The sequence below is a fragment of the Phyllobates terribilis genome, unplaced genomic scaffold (assembly GCF_046119375.1).
Source record: "Phyllobates terribilis strain yellow unplaced genomic scaffold, ASM4611937v1 Scaffold_11__3_contigs__length_659146591, whole genome shotgun sequence".
In the NCBI taxonomy this organism is placed as follows: domain Eukaryota; kingdom Metazoa; phylum Chordata; class Amphibia; order Anura; family Dendrobatidae; genus Phyllobates; species Phyllobates terribilis.
The window spans coordinates 645,463,643-645,488,677 of NW_027362771.1; the positions used below are offsets into that span (position 1 = coordinate 645,463,643).

Sequence of the window (25,035 nt, forward strand, 5' to 3'; positions counted from 1 at the left end):
GAAAACGAGGAGTAAGAGATTGCCAGACAGAAAAAGAAGAGAGTATCAGACAGAAATAGAGGAGTAAGAGGGTGCAAGACAGAAAAAGAGGAGTAAGAGATTGCCAGACAGAAAAAGAAGAAGAGAGTATCAGACAGAAATAGAGGCGTAAGAGGGTGCAAGACTGAAATAGAGGAGTAAGAGAGTGCCAGACACAAAAAGAAGAGAGAATCAGACAAATAGAGGAGTAAGAGGGTGCAAGATAGAAATAGAGGAGTAAGAGAGTACCAGACAGAAAAAGAAGAGAGTATCAGACAGAAATAGAAGAGTAAGAGGGTGCAAGACAGAAATAGAGGACTAAGAGAGTGCCAGACAGAAAAAGAAGAGAGTATCAGACAGAAATAGAGGAGTAAGAGGGTGCAAGACAGAAAAAGAAGAGTAAGAGTGACAGATAGAAAGAGAAGAGAGTATCAGACAGAAATAGAGGAGTAAGGGGGTGCAAGACAGAAATAGATAAGAGCAGATGAACAAATGAGGCGTAAGAGAGTGCCAGAAAGAAATAGAGTAGTACCGATTCTAAAGAAAAATAGAGAGTAGTAGAGGACTTTATTAGTGGAAAGGTTGCTAAATCCAGCAGTGATTGGCGATAAGTGGTTAACACTCCCCAGACTCGCCTTTATAATGCAGTAATTGTGTGCTCTTTTGTAGCTGTGTTAAAGCCGCATACACACTAGATGGCTGACTGCAGAACGACAGTTCTCGGCCATTTCTCCCATACACAGTGTTCTCTATAAGAGAGCCGCAGTCAGACATCTCTGCCGGCAGCTTATCTCAGAACTAACCGAGCTCTGAAATTAGACATCCTGGATCCTTACCCCCCCCCCCAACAATCAATTGTCGGGGGACTCCCATACCCACTAAACCGCTGGCATCTGAAGGTTCAGACGATATTAATCTAAGTGTGTACAGGGCTTAACAATGACCCAGCAATCTTTAGGAGGATTCAAACCCTGACACTGCATAGGAGAAAAAGGGCAAGAGGGTGTCAGGGGGAAACAGAGGAGTGACAGAGTGCCAGAAAGATATATGGAGATGTAAGAGACTGGTAGAATGAAAATGAGCAGAAGAGAGCGAGAATAAAGAGAAGCAGAGACTGGTGGCAGCCTGGGGAGTTTAGAGGACATAAAGAAGTTAGTGAAGAGAGTGGAAGAGACAGACCAGTAAGAACTGGAAGGAGGATAGAGAGCAGGGTGTTACAGAGACACCCCGAGAGGAGGGGGAGACAGCAGAAAGGGGAGGAGAGACAGAGAGTGAGGGAGAAAGAGGGAAGGAAGCACTTGGAGGACAGACAGAGAGAAGAGGCAGGACTTCCTGACAGGCGAGATGTCAACAGGGTGAGCATAGACAGGCGAGAAGGGAACGACCAACGACGAGGATGAGGGGGACAGGGGACACCGGCCATCTCCTAACACCCAGCAGAACTTCACTGAGGAGGTCCACTGCCACCAGGCACTAGCTGAGGGACACCACACCTGCCCAGGTGCACAACAGGTGAGACAACACCTGCCCCACTACAGGGTTATATGGAGCGCTGTAGCGTATAATCACTGCTATGATGGTGCCCAGGGAGCCCCTCACTGCGTACATGTAGTTACCTGGCACAGGTACAAAACAGCACAGTATCAGACTGAGCACAGGACACTCTCACAGCTCAGTATCAGACTGAGCACAGGACACTCTCACAGCTCCGTATAAGACTGTGCACAGGACACTCTCACAGCTCAGTATAAGACTGTGCACAGGACACTCTCACAGCTCAGTATAAGACTGTGCACAGGACACTCTCACAGCTCAGTATAAGACTGTGCACAGGACACTCTCACAGCTCAGTATAAGACTGTGCACAGGACACTCTCACAGCTCAGTATAAGACTGTGCACAGGACACTCTCACAGCTCAGTATAAGACTGTGCACAGGACACTCTCACAGCTCAGTATAAGACTGTGCACAGGACACTCTCACAGCTCCGTATAAGACTGAGCACAGGACACTCTCACAGCTCAGTATAAGACTGAGCACAGGACACTCTCACAGCTCCATATAAGACTGTGCACAGGACACTCTCACAGCTCAGTATAAGACTGAGCACAGGACACTCACAGCTCAGTATAAGACTGAGCACAGGACACTCACAGCTCAGTATAAGACTGAGCACAGGACACTCTCACAGCTCAGTATAAGACTGTGCACAGGACACTCTCACAGCTCAGTATCAGACTGAGCACAGGACACTCTCACAGCTCCGTATAAGACTGTGCACAGGACACTCTCACAGCTCCGTATAAGACTGTGCACAGGACACTCTCACAGCTCAGTATAAGACTGTGCACAGGACACTCTCACAGCTCAGTATAAGACTGTGCACAGGACACTCTCACAGCTCAGTATAAGACTGTGCACAGGACACTCTCACAGCTCAGTATAAGACTGTGCACAGGACACTCTCACAGCTCAGTATAAGACTGTGCACAGGACACTCTCACAGCTCAGTATAAGACTGTGCACAGGACACTCTCACAGCTCAGTATAAGACTGTGCACAGGACACTCTCACAGCTCAGTATAAGACTGTGCACAGGACACTCTCACAGCTCAGTATAAGACTGTGCACCGGACACTCTCACAGCTCAGTATAAGGCTGTGCACAGGACACTCACAGCTCAGTATAAGACTGTGCACAGGACACTCTCACAGCTCAGTATAAGGCTGTGCACAGGACACTCACAGCTCAGTATAAGACTGTGCACAGGATACTCTCACAGCTCAGTATAAGACTGAGCACAAGACACTCTCACAGCTCAGTATAAGACTGTGCACAGGACACTCTCACAGCTCAGTATAAGACTGTGATCAGGACACTCTCACAGCTCAGTATAAGACTGAACACAGGACACTCTCACAGCTTCGTATAAGACTGAGCACAGGACACTCTCACAGCTCAGTATAAGACTGTGCACCGGACACTCTCACAGCTCAGTATAAGACTGAGCACAGGACACTCTCACAGCTCAGTATAAGACTGAGCACAGGACACTCTAACAGCTCAGTATAAAACTGTGCACAGGACACTCTCACAGCTCAGTATAAGACTGAACACAGGACACTCTCACAGCTCCATAAAAGACTGAGCACAGGACACTCTCACAGCTCAGTATAAGACTGAGCACAAGACACTCTCACAGCTCAGTATAAGACTGTGCACAGGACACTCACACAGCTCAGTATAAGACTGTGCACAGGACACTCTCACAGCTCAGTATAAGACTGAGCACAGGACACTCACACAGCTCAGTATAAGACTGTGCACAGGACACTCTCACAGCTCCGGGTAAGACTGTGCACAGGACACTCTCACAGCTCAGTATAAGACTGTGCACAGGACACTCTCACAGCTCAGTATAAGACCGAACACAGGACACTCACAGCTCAGTATAAGACTGTGTACAGGACACTCTCACAGCTCAGTATAAGACTGAGCACAGGACATTCTCACGGCTCAGTATAAGACCGAACACAGGACACTCACAGCTCAGTATAAGACTGTGCACAGGACACTCTCACAGCTCAGTATAAGACTGAGCACAGGACATTCTCACGGCTCAGTATAAGACCGAGCACAGGACACTCACACAGCTCCGTATAAGACCGAACACAGGACACTCATACAGCTCAGGATAAGACCGAACACAGGACACTCTCACAGCTCAGTATAAGACTGTGCACAGGACACTCATACAGCTCAGTATAAGACTGAGCACAGGACACTCTCACAGCTCAGTATAAGACTGTGCACAGGACACTCTCACAGCTCCGTATAAGACTGTGCACAGGACAATCTCACTGCTCCGTATAAGACTGAGAACAGGACACTCTCACAGCTCAGTATAAGAGTGAACACAGGACACTCTCACAGCTCAGTATAAGACTGAACACAGGACACTCTCACAGCTCAGTATAAGACTTTCATAGAATCATAGAATGGTAGAGTTGGAAGGGACCTCCTGGGTCATCTGGTCCAACCCCCTGCTCAAAGCAGGATTCACTAGATCATCTCAGACAGATGTCTGTCCAGCCTCTGTTTGAAGACGTCCATTGAAGGGGAACTCACCACCTCTCGTGGCAGCCTGTTCCACTCATTGATCACCCTAACTGTCAAAAAGTTTTTTCTAATATCTAATCTGTGTCTCCTCCCATTTAGTTTCATCCCATTGCTTCTAGTCTTTCCTTGTGCAAATGAGAATAAAGATGATCCTTCTACAATGTGACAGCCCTTGACATATTTGTAGACAGCTATTAAGTCTCCTCTCAGTCTTCTTTTTTGCAAGCTAAACATTCCCAAATCCTGCAACCGTTCCTCATAGGACATGGTTTGCAGACCAGTCACCATTCTGGTCGCTCTTCTCTGAACTTGCTCCAGTTTGTCTATGTCTTTTTTAAAATGTGGTGCCCAAAACTGTACACAGTATTCCAGATGAGGTCTGACCAAAGAGGAGTAAAGACCGATAATGACTTCACGTGATCTAGACTGTATGCTTCTGTTAATACATCCCAGAATTGTATTTGCCTTTTTTGCTGCTGCATCACACTGTTGACTCATGTTCAGTCTATGATCTATTAGTATACCTAAGTCTTTTTCACATGTACTGTTGCTTAGCTCTATTCCTCCCATTCTGTATATGCTTTTTTCATTTTTATTGCCCAGATGTAGTACTTTGCATTTTTCCCTGCTAAAAACCATTCTGTTGGTTGCTGCCCACTGCTCCAGTTTATTTAGGTCTTTTTGAATCCTCTCTCTCTCTTCTCTAGTATTAGCTATCCCTCCTAGCTTTGTGTCATCAGCAAATTTAATCAGTTTACCCTCAATTCCTTCATCTAAATCATTGATAAAGATGTTGAACAATACAGGTCCCAGGACGGAGCCCTGTGGTACCCCACTTGAGACATTCATCCAGCTGGATGTGAAGCCATTTACAACCACCCTTTGAGTCCGATCACTAAGCCAGTTATGAATCCACCTAACAGTTGCCTGGTCCATTGCATACTTGGTCATTTTTTCAATAAGGATGATGTGAGATACTTTGTCAAATGCTTTGCTGAAGTCAAGATATACTATATCTACAGCATTTCCCTGATCCACCCAGTCAGTGATTCTGTCATAGAAGGAAATTAAGTTAGTCTGACATGACTTGTTAGTTATAAACCCATGCTGACTCTGGTTAATCACTTCATTCTTATCCAGGTACTTACATACATGTTGTTTAATAATTTGTTCAAAGATCTTTCCTGGTATAGAAGTCAGACTCACCGGCCTATAGTTCCCTGGGTCCACCTTCTTCCCCTTTTTGAAGATAGGAACAACATTTGCTCTTCTCCAGTCTTCTGGGACTTCTCCTGTTCTCCAAGAATTTTCAAAGATTATGGAGAGTGGTTCTAAAATTTCTTCTACGATCTCCTTCAGTACTCTGGGGTGTAATTCATCTGGACCTGGAGACTTGAACTCATTTATGTTAGCTAAATATTCCCTCACAATCTTTCTGTTTACAGATAACTTGGATTCTTCTATTCCTTTAAAAGGACAGTGAAGATCAGTTGATGTTACATTTTCTTTCTGAGAGAAAACAGATGCAAAATAGGAATTAAAAAGTTTGGCCTTCTCAACATCCTCTCTTACCATTTCTCCATTTTCATCCTGTAAAAATCCTATAGCATCTTTGACTTTTCTTTTACTTTTGACATACCCCCAAAATCCTTTTTTATTGCTTTTGACATCTCTTGCAAGCCTTAATTCATTGTCAGCTTTAGCTAACCTGATACATGCCCTGCAGGATCTGCAGACTGCATTATAATCTTCATTAGATATGCCTCCCTCTTTCCATTTAATAAACATTTCTTTCTTTCTTTTTAGCATGTGTTTAAGTTCTGTGTTCATCCATCCTGGTTTCCTTAAATGCTTCCCATTCTTCCTACTTTTCGGGATTGTTAACGATTGTGCTTTGAGAATCTCATTTTTAAAAATTTCCCATCCTTCCTGGACATTTTTGTCCTTAAGGACATCCAGCCATTGGATCCCTCCTATTCTCTTTCTGAGTCTCTTAAAATCTGCCTTTCTAAAATCTAACCTTGAAGTTTGAGTCTTCACATGTTTTCCTCCTCTAGTTATCCAAAATTCTATAATAGCATGATCGCTGCCTCCTAGGGTCCCAGCCACTTTTACCTCCTCAACCATTTCCTCCTTGTTTATAAGGATTAGATCCAAAGTAGCAGATCCCCTTGTTTTCTCCCCTACCTTTTGGAAGATAAAGTTGTCAGCAAGAGAGGATAAGAATTTGCTTGACCTGTTAGTTTTACTTGAGAGAGATTCCCAACAAATGTCTGGATAGTTGAAATCTCCCATGACCACTACGTCATATTTTTTGGAGAACTTGGTCATTTGATACATAAAGAGTTCATCCATATCTTCAGCTTGCCCAGGTGGCCTGTAGTAAATGCCTACAATGGTGTCCTTTCCGTTGTTCTCTCCTTGTATTCTTACCCAAACAGTTTCCACAGAACCCCCAGTCTCTGAAGCTTCAATCTCTGTGCAGATATTCGCTTTTCTAACATACAATGCGACACCTCCTCCTCGTTTATCAAGTCTGTTTCTTACAAATAAATTGTATCCTTTTAGCCTTTTATTCCAATCATGTGTATCGACTTTGCACCGGACATTCTCACAACTCAGTATAAGACTGTGCACAGGACACTCTCAGCTCAGTATAAGACTGTGCACAGGACACTCTCACAGCTCCGTATAAGATTGTGCACAGGACACTCTCACAGCTCAGTATAAGACCGAACACAGGACACTCTCACAGCTCAGTATAACACCGAACACAGGACACTCACACAGCTCAGTATAAGACCGAGCACAGGACACTCACACAGCTCAGTATAAGATTGTGCACAGGACACTGTCACAGCTCCGTATAAGACTGTGCACAGGATACTCTCACAGCTCAGTATGACTTCGAGCCCAGGACACTCTCACAGCTCAGTATTAGACTGTGCCCAGGACACACTCACAGCTCAGTATAAGACCGAGCACAGGACACTCTTACAGCTCAGTATAAGTCTGCGCACAGGACACTCTCACAGCTCAGTATAAGACTCTGCACAGGACACTCACACAGCTCAGTATCAGACTGTGCACAGGACACTCACACAGCTCAGTATCAGACTGTGCACAGCACACTCACAGCTCAGTATCAGACTGTGCACAGGACACTCTCACAGCTCCGTATAAGATTGTGCACAGGACACTCTCACAGCTCAGTATAAGACCGAACACAGGACACTCTCACAGCTCAGTATAACACCGAACACAGGACACTCACACAGCTCAGTATAAGACCGAGCACAGGACACTCACACAGCTCAGTATAAGATTGTGCACAGGACACTGTCACAGCTCCGTATAAGACTGTGCACAGGATACTCTCACAGCTCAGTATGACTTCGAGCCCAGGACACTCTCACAGCTCAGTATTAGACTGTGCCCAGGACACACTCACAGCTCAGTATAAGACCGAGCACAGGACACTCTTACAGCTCAGTATAAGTCTGCGCACAGGACACTCTCACAGCTCAGTATAAGACTCTGCACAGGACACTCACACAGCTCAGTATCAGACTGTGCACAGGACACTCACACAGCTCAGTATCAGACTGTGCACAGCACACTCACAGCTCAGTATAAGACTGTGCACAGGACACTCACAGCTCAATATAAGACTGTGCACAGGACACTCACAGCTCAGTATAAGACTGTGCACAGGACACTCACACACCTCAGTATCAGACTGTGCACAGGACACTCACACAGCTCAGTATCAGACTGTGCACAGGACACTCACAGCTCCATATAAGACTGTGCACAGGACACTCACAGCTCCGTATAAGACTGTGCACAGGACACTCTCACAGCTCAGTATAAGACTGTGCACAAGACACTCTCACAGCTCATTATCAGACTGTGCACAGGACACTCACACAGCTCGTTATCAGACTGTGCACAGGACACTCTCACAGCTCAGTATAAGACTGTGCACATGACACTCTCACAGCTCAGTATAAGAGTGTGCACAGGACACTCTCACTGCTCAGTATATGACTGTGCTCAGGACACTCTCACAGCTCAGTATAAGACTGAGCACAGGACACTCACACAGCTTCCTATAAGACTGTGCAAAGGACACTCACAGCTCAGTATAAGACTGTGCACAGGACACTCCCACAGCTTAGTATAAGACTGTGCACAGGACACTCTCACAGCTCAGTATAAGACTGAACACAGGACACTCTCACAGCTCTGTATAAGACTGAGCAGAGGACACTCTCACAGCTCTGTATAAGACTGAGCACCGGACAATCTCACAGCTCAGTATAAGACTGTGCACAGGACACTCTCAGCTCAGTATAAGACTGTGCACAGGACACTCTCACAGCTCCGTATAAGATTGTGCACAGGACACTCTCACAGCTCAGTATAAGACCGAACACAGGACACTCTCACAGCTCAGTATAACACCGAACACAGGACACTCACACAGCTCAGTATAAGACCGAGCACAGGACACTCACACAGCTCAGTATAAGATTGTGCACAGGACACTGTCACAGCTCCGTATAAGACTGTGCACAGGACACTCTCACAGCTCAGTATAAGACTGTGCACAGGACACTCTCACAGCTCCATATAAGATTGTGCACAGGACACTCTCACAGCTCAGTATGACTTCATGCCCAGGACACTCTCACAGCTCAGTATTAGACTGTGCACAGGACACTCACAGCTCAGTATTAGACTGTGCACAGGACACACTCACAGCTCAGTATAAGACTGAGCACAGGACACTCACACAGTTCAGTATAAGACTGTGCACAGGACACTCTCACAGCTCAGTATAAGACTGTGCACAGGACACTCACAGCTCAGTATAAGACTGTGCACAGGACACTCACAGCTCAGTATCAGACTGTGCACAGAACACTCTCACAGCTCAGTATCAGACTGTGCACAGAACACTCACACCTCTCAGTATCAGACTGTGCACAGGACACTCTCACAGCTCAGTATAAGACTGTGCACAGGACACTCTCACAGCTCAGTATAAGACTGTGCACAGGACACTCTCACAGCTCAGTATAAGACTGTGCACATGACACTCTCACAGCTCAGTATAAGAGTGTGCACAGGACACTCTCACTGCTCAGTATACGACTGTGCTCAGGACACTCTCACAGCTCAGTATAAGACTGAGCACAGGACACTCACACAGCTTCGTATAAGACTGTGCAAAGGACACTCACAGCTCAGTATAAGACTGTGCACAGGACACTCCCACAGCTTAGTATAAGACTGTGCACAGGACACTCCCACTGCTCAGTATAAGACTGTGCACAGGACTCTCTCACAGCTCAGTATAAGACTGTGCACAGGACTCTCTCACAGCTCAGTATAAGACTGTGCACAGGACACTCTCACAGCTCAGTATAAGACTGTGCACAGGACACTCTCACAGCTCAGTATAAGACTGTGCACAGGACACTCTCTCAGCTCAGTATAAGACTGTGCACAGGACACTCTCACAGCTCAGTATAAGACTGTGCACAGGATACTCTCACAGCTCAGTATAAGACTGTGCACAGGACACTCACAGCTCCATATAAGATTGTGCACAGGACACTCTCACAGCTCAGTATGACTTCATGCCCAGGACACTCTCACAGCTCAGTATTAGACTGTGCACAGGACACTCACAGCTCAGTATTAGACTGTGTACAGGACACACTCACAGCTCAGTATAAGACTGAGCACAGGACACTCACACAGTTCAGTATAAGACTGTGCACAGGACACTCTCACAGCTCAGTATAAGACTGTGCACAGGACACTCACAGCTCAGTATAAGACTGTGCACAGGACACTCACAGCTCAGTATCAGACTGTGCACAGGACACTCACAGCTCAGTATCAGACTGTGCACAGAACACTCACACCTCTCAGTATCAGACTGTGCACAGGACACTCACACCTCTCAGTATCAGACTGTGCACAGGACACTCTCACAGCTCAGTATAAGACTGTGCTCAGGACACTCTCACAGCTCAGTATAAGACTGTGCACAGGACACTCTCACAGCTCAGTATAAGACTGTGCACAGGACACTCTCACAGCTCAGTATAAGATTGTGCACAGGAGACTCTCACAGCTCAGTATAAGACTGTGCACATGACACTCTCACAGCTCAGTATAAGATTGTGCACAGGAGACTCTCACAGCTCAGTATAAGACTGTGCACAGGACACTCACACAGCTCAGTATCAGACTGTGCACAGGACACTCTCACAACTCAGTATAAAACTGTGCACAGGACACTCTCACAGCTCTGTATAAGACTGTGCACAGGACACTCTGACAGCTCAGTATCAGACTGTGCACAGGACACTCACATCTCAGTTTCAGACTGTGCACAGGACACTCACAGGTCCGTATGAGACTGTGCACAGGACACTCACAGCTCCGTATAAGACTGTGCACAGGCCACTCTTACAGCTCAGTATAAGACTGTGCACAAGACACTCTCACAGCTCATTATCAGACTGTGCACAGGACACTCACACAGCTCATTATCAGACTGTGCACAGGACACTCTCACAGCTCAGTATAAGACTGTGCACAGGACACTCTCACAGCTCAGTAGAAGACTGAGCACGACAGTCACACAGCTCAGTATAAGACTGTGCACAGGACACTCACAGCTCAGTATAAGACTGAGCACAGGACACTCACACAGCTCAGTATAAGACGGTGCACAGGATACTCTCACAGCTCAGTATAAGACTATGCACAGGACACTCACAGCTCAGTATAAGACTGTGCATAGGACACTCTCACAGCTCCGTATAAGAATGTGCACAGGACACTCTCACAGCTCCGTATAAGACTGTGCACAGGACAATCTCACAGCTCAGTATGACTTTGAGCCCAGAACACTCTCACAGCTCAGTATAAGACTGAGCACAGGACACTCCCACAGCTCAGTATAAGATTGTGCACAGGACACTCTCCCAGCTCATTATAAGACTGTGCACAGGACACTCTTACAGCTCAGTATAAGACTGTGCACAGGACACTCACAGCTCAGTATAAGACTGTGCACAGGACACTCACACAGCTCAGTATCAGACTGTGCACAGGACACTCACACCTCAGGTTCAGACTGTGCACAGGACACTCACAGCTCCGTATAAGACTGTGCACAGGACACTCTCACAGCTCAGTATAAGACTGTGCACAGGACACTCTCACAGCTCAGTATAAGAGTGTGCACAGGACACTCTCACAGCTCAGTATAAGACTGTGCTCAGGACACTCTCACAGCTCAGTATAAGACTGAGCACAGGACACTCACACAGCCTCGTATAAGACTGTGCAAAGGACACTCACAGCTCAGTATAAGACTGTGCACATGACACTCCCACAGCTCAGTATAAGACTGTGCACAGGACTCTCTCACAGCTCAGTATAAGACTGTGCACAGGACACTCTCACAGCTCAGTATAAGATTGTGCACAGGACACTCTCACAGCTCAGTATAAGACTGTGCACAGGACACTCTCACAGCTCAGTATTAGACTGTGCACAGGACACTCTCACAGCTCAGTATTAGACTGTGCACAGGACACACTCACAGCTCAGTATAAGACTGAGCACAGGACACTTACACAGTTCAGTATAAGACTGTGCACAGGACACTCTGACAGCTCAGTATCAGACTGTGCACAGGACACTCACACCTCAGTTTCAGACTGTGCACAGGACACTCACAGGTCCGTATGAGACTGTGCACAGGACACTCACAGCTCCGTATAAGACTGTGCACAGGCCACTCTTACAGCTCAGTATAAGACTGTGCACAAGACACTCTCACAGCTCATTATCAGACTGTGCACAGGACACTCACACAGCTCATTATCAGACTGTGCACAGGACACTCTCACAGCTCAGTATAAGACTGTGCACAGGACACTCTCACAGCTCAGTAGAAGACTGAGCACGACAGTCACACAGCTCAGTATAAGACTGTGCACAGGACACTCACAGCTCAGTATAAGACTGAGCACAGGACACTCACACAGCTCAGTATAAGACGGTGCACAGGATACTCTCACAGCTCAGTATAAGACTATGCACAGGACACTCACAGCTCAGTATAAGACTGTGCATAGTACACTCTCACAGCTCCGTATAAGAATGTGCACAGGACACTCTCACAGCTCCGTATAAGACTGTGCACAGGACAATCTCACAGCTCAGTATGACTTTGAGCCCAGAACACTCTCACAGCTCAGTATAAGACTGAGCACAGGACACTCCCACAGCTCAGTATAAGACTGTGCACAGGACACTCTCCCAGCTCATTATAAGACTGTGCACAGGACACTCTTACAGCTCAGTATAAGACTGTGCACAGGACACTCTCACAGCTCAGTATAAGACTGTGCACAGGACACTCACACAGCTCAGTATCAGACTGTGCACAGGACACTCACACCTCAGGTTCAGACTGTGCACAGGACACTCACAGCTCCGTATAAGACTGTGCACAGGACACTCTCACAGCTCAGTATAAGACTGTGCACAGGACACTCTCACAGCTCAGTATAAGACTGTGCACAGGACACTCTCACAGCTCAGTATAAGACTGTGCTCAGGACACTCTCACAGCTCAGTATAAGACTGAGCACAGGACACTCACACAGCCTCGTATAAGACTGAGCAAAGACACTCACAGCTCAGTATAAGACTGTGCACAGGACACTCCCACAGCTCAGTATAAGACTGTGCACAGGACTCTCTCACAGCTCAGTATAAGACTGTGCACAAGACACTCTCACAGCTCATTATCAGACTGTGCACAGGACACTCACACAGCTCATTATCAGACTGTGCACAGGACACTCTCACAGCTCAGTATAAGACTGTGCACAGGACACTCTCACAGCTCAGTAGAAGACTGAGCACGACAGTCACACAGCTCAGTATAAGACTGTGCACAGGACACTCACAGCTCAGTATAAGACTGAGCACAGGACACTCACACAGCTCAGTATAAGACGGTGCACAGGATACTCTCACAGCTCAGTATAAGACTATGCACAGGACACTCACAGCTCAGTATAAGACTGCACAGGACACTCCCACAGCTCAGTATAAGACTGTTCACAGGACACTCTCCCAGCTCATTATAAGACTGTGCACAGGACACTCTTACAGCTCAGTATAAGACTGTGCACAGGACACTCTTACAGCTCAGTATAAGACTGTGCACAGGACACTCTCACAGCTCAGTATAAGACTGTGCACAGGACACTCACACAGCTCAGTATCAGACTGTGCACAGGACACTCACACCTCAGGTTCAGACTGTGCACAGGACACTCACAGCTCCGTATAAGACTGTGCACAGGACACTCTCACAGCTCAGTATAAGACTGTGCACAGGACACTCTCACAGCTCAGTATAAGAGTGTGCACAGGACACTCTCACAGCTCAGTATAAGACTGTGCTCAGGACACTCTCACAGCTCAGTATAAGACTGAGCACAGGACACTCACACAGCCTCGTATAAGACTGTGCAAAGGACACTCACAGCTCAGTATAAGACTGTGCACAGGACACTCCCACAGCTCAGTATAAGACTGTGCACAGGACTCTCTCACAGCTCAGTATAAGACTGTGGACAGGACACTCTCACAGCTCAGTATAAGATTGTGCACAGGACACTCTCACAGCTCAGTATAAGACTGTGCACAGGACACTCTCACAGCTCAGTATTAGACTGTGCACAGGACACTCTCACAGCTCAGTATTAGACTGTGCACAGGACACTCTCACAGCTCAGTATAAGACTGAGCACAGGACACTCACACAGTTCAGTATAAGACTGTGCACAGGACACTCTCACAGAACAGTATAAGACTGTGCACAGGACACTCACAGCTCAGTATAAGACTGTGCACAGGACACTCACAGATCAGTATCAGACTGTGCACAGAACACTCACACAGCTCAGTATCAGACTGTGCACAGGACACTCTCACAGCTCAGTATAAGACTGTGCACAGGACACTCTCACAGCTCAGTATAAGACTGTGCACAGGACACTCTCACAGCTCAGTATAAGACTGTGCACAGGACACTCTCACAGCTCAGTATAAGACTGTGCACAAGACACTCTCACAGCTCATTATCAGACTGTGCACAGGACACTCACACAGCTCATTATCAGACTGTGCACAGGACACTCTCACAGCTCAGTATAAGACTGTGCACAGGACACTCTCACAGCTCAGTAGAAGACTGAGCACGACAGTCACACAGCTCAGTATAAGACTGTGCACAGGACACTCACAGCTCAGTATAAGACTGAGCACAGGACACTCACACAGCTCAGTATAAGACGGTGCACAGGATACTGTCACAGCTCAGTATAAGACTGTGCACAGGACACTCTTAGCTCAGTATAAGACTGTGCACAGGACACTCTTAGCTCAGTATAAGACTGTGCACAGGACACTCTCAGCTCAGTATAAGACTGTGCACAGGACACTCTCAGCTCAGTATAAGACTGTGCACAGGACACTCTCAGCTCAGTATAAGACTGTGCACAGGACACTCTCAGCTCAGTATAAGACTGCACAGGACACTCTCAGCTCAGTATAAGACTGTGCACAGGATACTGTCAAAGCTCAGTATAAGACTGTGCACAGGACACTCTCACAGCTCATTATCAGACTGTGCACAGGACACTCACACAGCTCATTATCAGACTGTGCACAGGACACTCTCACAGCTCAGTATAAGACTGTGCACAGGACACTCTCACAGCTCAGTAGAAGACTGAGCACGACAGTCACACAGCTCAGTATAAGACTGTGCACAGGACACTCACAGCTCAGTATAAGACTGAGCACAGGACACTCACAGCTCAGTATAAGACTGAGCACAGGACACTCACACAGCTCAGTATAAGACGGTGCACAGGATACTCTCACAGCTCAGTATAAGACTATGCATAGGACACTCACAGCTCAGTATAAGACTGTGCATAGGACACTCTCACAGCTCCGTATAAGAATGTGCACAGGACACTCTCACAGCTCCGTATAAGACTGTGCACAGGACAATCTCACAGCTCAGTATGACTTTGAGCCCAGAACACTCTCACAGCTCAGTATAAGACTGAGCACAGGACACTCCCACAGCTCAGTATAAGACTGTGCACAGGACACTCTCCCAGCTCATTATAAGACTGTGCACAGGACACTCTCACAGCTCAGTAGAAGACTGAGCACGACAGTCACACAGCTCAGTATAAGACTGTGCACAGGACACTCACAGCTCAGTATAAGACTGAGCACAGGACACTCACACAGCTCAGTATAAGACGGTGCACAGGATACTGTCACAGCTCAGTATAAGACTGTGCACAGGACACTCTTAGCTCAGTATAAGACTGTGCACAGGACACTCGTAGCTCAGTATAAGACTGTGCACAGGACACTCTCAGCTCAGTATAAGACTGTGCACAGGACACTCTCAGCTCAGTATAAGACTGTGCACAGGACACTCTCAGCTCAGTATAAGACTGTGCACAGGATACTGTCACAGCTCAGTATAAGACTGTGCACAGGACACTCTCACAGCTCATTATCAGACTGTGCACAGGACACTCACACAGCTCATTATCAGACTGTGCACAGGACACTCTCACAGCTCAGTATAAGACTGTGCACAGGACACTCTCACAGCTCAGTAGAAGACTGAGCACGACAGTCACACAGCTCAGTATAAGACTGTGCACAGGACACTCACAGCTCAGTATAAGACTGAGCACAGGACACTCACACAGCTCAGTATAAGACGGTGCACAGGATACTCTCACAGCTCAGTATAAGACTATGCACAGGACACTCACAGCTCAGTATAAGACTGTGCATAGGACACTCTGACAGCTCCGTATAAGAATGTGCACAGGACACTCTCACAGCTCCGTATAAGACTGTGCACAGGACAATCTCACAGCTCAGTATGACTTTGAGCCCAGAACACTCTCACAGCTCAGTATGACTTTGAGCCCAGAACACTCTCACAGCTCAGTATAAGACTGTGCACAGGACACTCTCCCAGCTCATTATAAGACTGTGCACAGGACACTCTTACAGCTCAGTATAAGACTGTGCACAGGACACTCTTACAGCTCAGTATAAGACTGTGCACAGGACACTCTCACAGCTCAGTATAAGACTGTGCACAGGACACTCACACAGCTCAGTATCAGACTGTGCACAGGACACTCACACCTCAGGTTCAGACTGTGGACAGGACACTCACAGCTCCGTATAAGACTGTGCACAGGACACTCTCACAGCTCAGTATAAGACTGTGCACAGGACACTCTCACAGCTCAGTATAAGAGTGTGCACAGGACACTCTCACAGCTCAGTATAAGACTGTGCTCAGGACACTCTCACAGCTCAGTATAAGACTGTGCTCAGGACACTCACACAGCCTCGTATAAGACTGTGCAAAGGACACTCACAGCTCAGTATAAGACTGTGCACATGACACTCCCACAGCTCAGTATAAGACTGTGCACAGGACTCTCTCACAGCTCAGTATAAGACTGTGCACAGGACACTCTCACAGCTCAGTATAAGATTGTGCACAGGACACTCTCACAGCTCAGTATAAGACTGTGCACAGGACACTCTCACAGCTCAGTATAAGACTGTGCACAGGACACTCTCACAGCTCAGTATTAGACTGTGCACAGGACACTCTCACAGCTCAGTATTAGACTGTGCACAGGACACTCTCACAGCTCAGTATAAGACTGAGCACAGGACACTCACACAGTTCAGTATAAGACTGTGCACAGGACACTCTCCCAGCTCCTTATAAGACTGTGCACAGGACACTCACACAGCTCAGTATCAGACTGTGCACAGGACACTCTCACAACTCAGTATAAAACTGTGCACAGGACACTCTCACAGCTCTGTATAAGACTGTGCACAGGACACTCTGACAGCTCAGTATCAGAATGTGCACAGGACACTCACACCTCAGTTTCAGACTGTGCACAGGACACTCACAGGTCCGTATGAGACTGTGCACAGGACACTCACAGCTCCGTATAAGACTGTGCACAGGCCACTCTTACAGCTCAGTATAAGACTGTGCACAAGACACTCTCACAGCTCATTATCAGACTGTGCACAGGACACTCACACAGCTCATTATCAGACTGTGCACAGGACACTCTCACAGCTCAGTATAAGACTGTGCACAGGACACTCTCACAGCTCAGTAGAAGACTGAGCACGACAGTCACAAAGCTCAGTATAAGACTGTGCACAGGACACTCACAGCTCAGTATAAGACTGAGCACAGAACACTCACACAGCTCAGTATAAGACGGTGCACAGGATACTCTCACAGCTCAGTATAAGACTATGCACAGGACACTCACAGCTCAGTATAAGACTGTGCATAGGACACTCTCACAGCTCCGTATAAGAATGTGCACAGGACACTCTCACAGCTCCGTATAAGACTGTGCACAGGACAGTCTCACAGCTCCGTATAAGACTGTGCACAGGACAGTCTCACAGCTCAGTATGACTTTGAGCCCAGAACACTCTCACAGCTCAGTATAAGACTGAGCACAGGACACTCCCACAGCTCAGTATAAGACTGTGCACAGGACACTCTCCCAGCTCATTATAAGACTGTGCACAGGACACTCTTACAGCTCAGTATAAGACTGTGCACAGGACACTCTTACAGCTCAGTATAAGACTGTGCACAGGACACTCTCACAGCTCAGTATAAGACTGTGCACAGGACACTCACACAGCTCAGTATCAGACTGTGCACAGGACACTCACACCTCAGGTTCAGACTGTGCACAGGACACTCTCACAGCTCAGTATAAGACTGTGCACAGGACACTCTCACAGCTCAGTATAAGAGTGTGCACAGGACACTCTCACAGCTCAGTATAAGAGTGTGCACAGGACACTCTCACAGCTCAGTATAAGACTGTGCTCAGGACACTCTCACAGCTCAGTATAAGACTGAGCACAGGACACTCACACAGCCTCGTATAAGACTGTGCAAAGGACACTCACAGCTCAGTATAAGACTGTGCACAGGACACTCCCACAGCTCAGTATAAGACTGTGCACAGGACTCTCTCACAGCTCAGTATAAGACTGTGCACAGGACACTCTCACAGCTCAGTATAAGATTGTGCACAGGACACTCTCACAGCTCAGTATAAGACTGTGCACAGGACACTCTCACAGCTCAGTATTAGACTGTGCACAGGACACTCTCACAGCTCAGTATTAGACTGTGCACAGGACACACTCACAGCTCAGTATAAGACTGAGCACAGGACACTAACACAGTTCAGTATAAGACTGTGCACAGGACACTCTCACAGAACAGTATAAGACTGTGCACAGGACACTCACAGCTCAGTATAAGACTGTGCACAGGACACTCACAGATCAGTATCAGACTGTGCACAGAACACTCACACAGCTCAGTATCAGACTGTGCACAGGACACTCTCACAGCTCAGTATAAGACTGTGCACAGGACACTCTCACAGCTCAGTATAAGACTGTGCACAGGACACTCTCACAGCTCAGTATAAGACTGTGCACAAGACACTCTCACAGCTCATTATCAGACTGTGCACAGGACACTCACACAGCTCATTATCAGACTGTGCACAGGACACTCTCACAGCTCAGTATAAGACTGTGCACAGGACACTCTCACAGCTCAGTAGAAGACTGAGCACGACAGTCACACAGCTCAGTATAAGACTGTGCACAGGACACTCACAGCTCAGTATAAGACTGAGCACAGGACACTCCCACAGCTCAGTATAAGACTGTGCACAGGACACTCTCCCAGCTCATTATAAGACTGTGCACAGGACACTCTTACAGCTCAGTATAGACTGTGCACAGGACACTCTTACAGCTCCGTATAAGACTGTGCACAGGACAGTCTCACAGCTCAGTATGACTTTGAGCCCAGAACACTCTCACAGCTCAGTATAAGACTGAGCACAGGACACTCCCACAGCTCAGTATAAGACTGTGCACAGGACACTCTCCCAGCTCATTATAAGACTGTGCACAGGACACTCTTACAGCTCAGTATAAGACTGTGCACAGGACACTCTTACAGCTCAGTATAAGACTGTGCACAGGACACTCTCACAGCTCAGTATAAGACTGTGCACAGGACACTCACACAGCTCAGTATCAGACTGTGCACAGGACACTCACACCTCAGGTTCAGACTGTGCACAGGACACTCACAGCTCCGTATAAGACTGTGCACAGGACACTCTCACAGCTCAGTATTAGACTGTGCACAGGACACTCTCACAGCTCAGTATAAGAGTGTGCACAGGACACTCTCACAGCTCAGTATAAGACTGTGCTCAGGACACTCTCACAGCTCAGTATAAGACTGAGCACAGGACACTCACACAGCCTCGTATAAGACTGTGCAAAGGACACTCACAGCTCAGTATAAGACTGTGCACAGGAGACTCCCACAGCTCAGTATAAGACTGTGCACAGGACTCTCTCACAGCTCAGTATAAGACTGTGCACAGAACACTCTCACAGCTCAGTATAAGATTGTGCACAGGACACTCTCACAGCTCAGTATAAGACTGTGCACAGGACACTCTCACAGCTCAGTATTAGACTGTGCACAGGACACTCTCACAGCTCAGTATTAGACTGTGCACAGGACACACTCACAGCTCAGTATAAGACTGAGCACAGGACACTAACAAAGTTCAGTATAAGACTGTGCACAGGACACTCTCACAGAACAGTATAAGACTGTGCACAGGACACTCACAGCTCAGTATAAGACTGTGCACAGGACACTCACAGATCAGTATCAGACTGTGCACAGAACACTCACACAGCTCAGTATCAGACTGTGCACAGGACACTCTCACAGCTCAGTATAAGACTGTGCACAGGACACTCTCACAGCTCAGTATAAGACTGTGCACAGGACACTCTCACAGCTCAGTATAAGACTGTGCACAAGACACTCTCACAGCTCATTATCAGACTGTGCACAGGACACTCACACAGCTCATTATCAGACTGTGCACAGGACACTCTCACAGCTCAGTATAAGACTGTGCACAGGACACTCTCACAGCTCAGTAGAAGACTGAGCACGACAGTCACACAGCTCAGTATAAGACTGTGCACAGGACACTCACAGCTCAGTATAAGACTGAGCACAGGACACTCCCACAGCTCAGTATAAGACTGTGCACAGGACACTCTCCCAGCTCATTATAAGACTGTGCACAGGACACTCTTACAGCTCAGTATAAGACTGTGCACAGGACACTCTTACAGCTCAGTATAAGACTGTGCACAGGACACTCTCACAGCTCAGTATAAGACTGTGCACAGGACACTCACACAGCTCAGTATCAGACTGTGCACAGGACACTCACACCTCAGGTTCAGACTGTGCACAGGACACTCACAGCTCCGTATAAGACTGTGCACAGGACACTCTCACAGCTCAGTATAAGACTGTGCACAGGACACTCTCACAGCTCAGTATAAGAGTGTGCACAGGACACTCTCACAGCTCAGTATAAGACTGTGCTCAGGACACTCTCACAGCTCAGTATAAGACTGAGCACAGGACACTCACACAGCCTCGTATAAGACTGTGCAAAGGACACTCACAGCTCAGTATAAGACTGTGCACAGGACACTCCCACAGCTCAGTATAAGACTGTGCACAGGACTCTCTCACAGCTCAGTATAAGACTGTGCACAGGACACTCTCACAGCTCAGTATAAGATTGTGCACAGGACACTCTCACAGCTCAGTATAAGACTGTGCACAGGACACTCTCACAGCTCAGTATTAGACTGTGCACAGGACACTCTCACAGCTCAGTATTAGACTGTGCACAGGACACACTCACAGCTCAGTATAAGACTGAGCACAGGACACTCACACAGTTCAGTATAGGACTGTGCACAGGACACTCTCACAGAACAGTATAAGACTGTGCACAGGACACTCACAGCTCAGTATAAGACTGTGCACAGGACACTCACAGATCAGTATCAGACTGTGCACAGAACACTCACACAGCTCAGTATCAGACTGTGCACAGGACACTCTCACAGCTCAGTATAAGACTGTGCACAGGACACTCTCACAGCTCAGTATAAGACTGTGCACAGGACACTCTCACAGCTCAGTATAAGATTGTGCACAAGACACTCTCACAGCTCATTATCAGACTGTGCACAGGACACTCACACAGCTCATTATCAGACTGTGCACAGGACACTCTCACAGCTCAGTATAAGACTGTGCACAGGACACTCTCACAGCTCAGTAGAAGACTGAGCACGACAGTCACACAGCTCAGTATAAGACTGTGCACAGGACACTCACAGCTCAGTATAAGACTGAGCACAGGACACTCCCACAGCTCAGTATAAGACTGTGCACAGGACACTCTCCCAGCTCATTATAAGACTGTGCACAGGACACTCTTACAGCTCAGTATAAGACTGTGCACAGGACACTCTTACAGCTCAGTATAAGACTGTGCACAGGACACTCTCACAGCTCAGTATAAGACTGTGCACAGGACACTCACACAGCTCAGTATCAGACTGTGCACAGGACACTCACAGCTCCGTATAAGACTGTGCACAGGACACTCTCACAGCTCAGTATAAGACTGTGCACAGGACACTCTCACAGCTCAGTATAAGAGTGTGCACAGGACACTCTCACAGCTCAGTATAAGACTGTGCTCAGGACACTCTCACAGCTCAGTATAAGACTGAGCACAGGACACTCACACAGCCTCGTATAAGACTGTGCAAAGGACACTCACAGCTCAGTATAAGACTGTGCACAGGACACTCCCACAGCTCAGTATAAGACTGTGCACAGGACTCTCTCACAGCTCAGTATAAGACTGTGCACAGGACACTCTCACAGCTCAGTATAAGATTGTGCACAGGACACTCTCACAGCTCAGTATAAGACTGTGCACAGGACACTCTCACAGCTCAGTATAAGACTGTGCACAGGACACTCTCACAGCTCAGTATTAGACTGTGCACAGGACACTCTCACAGCTCAGTATTAGACTGTGCACAGGACACTCACACAGTTCAGTATAAGACTGAGCACAGGACACTCACACAGTTCAGTATAGGACTGTGCACAGGACACTCTCACAGAACAGTATAAGACTGTGCACAGGACACTCACAGCTCAGTATAAAACTGTGCACAGGACACTCACAGATCAGTATCAGACTGTGCACAGAACACTCACACAGCTCAGTATCAGACTGTGCACAGGACACTCTCAAAGCTCAGTATAAGACTGTGCACAGGACACTCTCACAGCTCAGTATAAGACTGTGCACAGGACACTCTCACAGCTCAGTATAAGACTGTGCACAGGACACTCTCACAGCTCAGTATAAGACTGTGCACAAGACACTCTCACAGCTCATTATCAGACTGTGCACAGGACACTCACACAGCTCATTATCAGACTGTGCACAGGACACTCTCACAGCTCAGTATAAGACTGTGCACAGGACACTCTCACAGCTCAGTATAAGACTGTGCACAGGACACTCTCACAGCTCAGTAGAAGACTGAGCACGACAGTCACACAGCTCAGTATAAGACTGTGCAGAGGACACTCACAGCTCAGTATAAGACTAAGCACAGGACACTCCCACAGCTCAGTATAAGACTGTGCACAGGACACTCTCCCAGCTCATTATAAGACTGTGCACAGGACACTCTTACAGCTCAGTATAAGACTGTGCACAGGACACTCTTACAGCTCAGTATAAGACTGTGCACAGGACACTCTCACAGCTCAGTATAAGACTGTGCACAGGACACCCACACAGCTCAGTATCAGACTGTGCACAGGACACTCACACCTCAGGTTCAGACTGTGCACAGGACACTCACAGCTCCGTATAAGACTGTGCACAGGACACTCTCACAGCTCAGTATAAGACTGTGCACAGGACACTCTCACAGCTCAGTATAAGAGTGTGCACAGGACACTCTCACAGCTCAGTATAAGAGTGTGCACAGGACACTCTCACAGCTCAGTATAAGACTGTGCTCAGGACACTCTCACAGCTCAGTATAAGACTGAGCACAGGACACTCACACAGCCTCGTATAAGACTGTGCAAAGGACACTCACAGCTCAGTATAAGACTGTGCACAGGACACTCCCACAGCTCAGTATAAGACTGTGCACAGGACTCTCTCACAGCTCAGTATAAGACTGTGCACAGGACACTCTCACAGCTCAGTATAAGATTGTGGACAGGACACTCTCACAGCTCAGTATAAGACTGTGCACAGGACACTCTCACAGCTCAGTATTAGACTGTGCACAGGACACTCTCACAGCTCAGTATTAGACTGTGCACAGGACACACTCACAGCTCAGTATAAGACTGAGCACAGGACACTCACACAGTTCAGTATAAGACTGTGCACAGGACACTCTCACAGAACAGTATAAGACTGTGCACAGGACACTCACAGCTCAGTATAAGACTGTGCACAGGACACTCACAGATCAGTATCAGACTGTGCACAGAACACTCACACAGCTCAGTATCAGACTGTGCACAGGACACTCTCACAGCTCAGTATAAGACTGTGCACAGGACACTATCACAGCTCAGTATAAGACTGTGCACAGCACACTCTCACAGCTCAGTATAAGACTGTGCACAGGACACTCTCACAGCTCAGTATAAGACTGCACAAGACACTCTCACAGCTCATTATCAGACTGTGCACAGGACACTCACACAGCTCATTATCAGACTGTGCACAGGACACTCTCACAGCTCAGTATAAGACTGTGCACAGGACACTCTCACAGCTCAGTAGAAGACTGAGCACGACAGTCACACAGCTCAGTATAAGACTGTGCACAGGACACTCACAGCTCAGTATAAGACTGAGCACAGGACACTCACACAGCTCAGTATAAGACGGTGCACAGGATACTGTCACAGCTCAGTATAAGACTGTGCACAGGACACTCTTAGCTCAGTATAAGACTGTGCAGAGGACACTCTCAGCTCAGTATAAGACTGTGCACAGGACACTCTCAGCTCAGTATAAGACTGTGCACAGGACACTCTCAGCTCAGTAAAAGACTGTGCACAGGACACTCTCAGCTCAGTAAAAGACTGTGCACAGGACACTCTCAGCTCAGTATAAGACTGTGCACAGGATACTGTCACAGCTCAGTATAAGACTGTGCACAGGACACTCTCACAGCTCATTATCAGACTGTGCACAGGACACTCACACAGCTCATTATCAGACTGTGCACAGGACACTCTCACAGCTCAGTATAAGACTGTGCACAGGACACTCTCACAGCTCAGTAGAAGACTGAGCACGACAGTCACACAGCTCAGTATAAGACTGTGCACAGGACACTCACAGCTCAGTATAAGACTGAGCACAGGACACTCACACAGCTCAGTATAAGACGGTGCACAGGATACTCTCACAGCTCAGTATAAGACTATGCACAGGACACTCACAGCTCAGTATAAGACTGTGCATAGGACACTCTCACAGCTCCGTATAAGAATGTGCACAGGACACTCTCACAGCTCCGTATAAGACTGTGCACAGGACAGTCTCACAGCTCAGTATGACTTTGAGCCCAGAACACTCTCACAGCTCAGTATAAGACTGAGCACAGGACACTCCCACAGCTCAGTATAAGACTGTGCACAGGACACTCTCACAGCTCAGTATAAG

At 47.5% G+C, this 25,035-nt stretch overlaps 1 protein-coding gene across 4 annotated transcripts in view; it reads left to right on the forward strand.

Moving 5' to 3' along the window:
* Positions 1-1,266: 1,266 nt before the first annotated feature.
* The window catches only part of LOC141165470 (TSC22 domain family protein 4-like), a 223,775-nt gene continuing 200,006 nt past the window's right edge, over positions 1,267-25,035 (forward strand). For 2 of the 4 annotated variants that reach the window (XM_073651067.1, XM_073651068.1), the window contains exon 1: positions 1,292-1,530. The gene's annotated coding sequence lies outside the window, so the exon portion shown is untranslated. Of the gene's footprint in view, positions 1,531-25,035 lie in introns of all 4 variants that reach the window. The other 2 variants (XM_073651069.1, XM_073651070.1) reach the window with 2 other exon arrangements.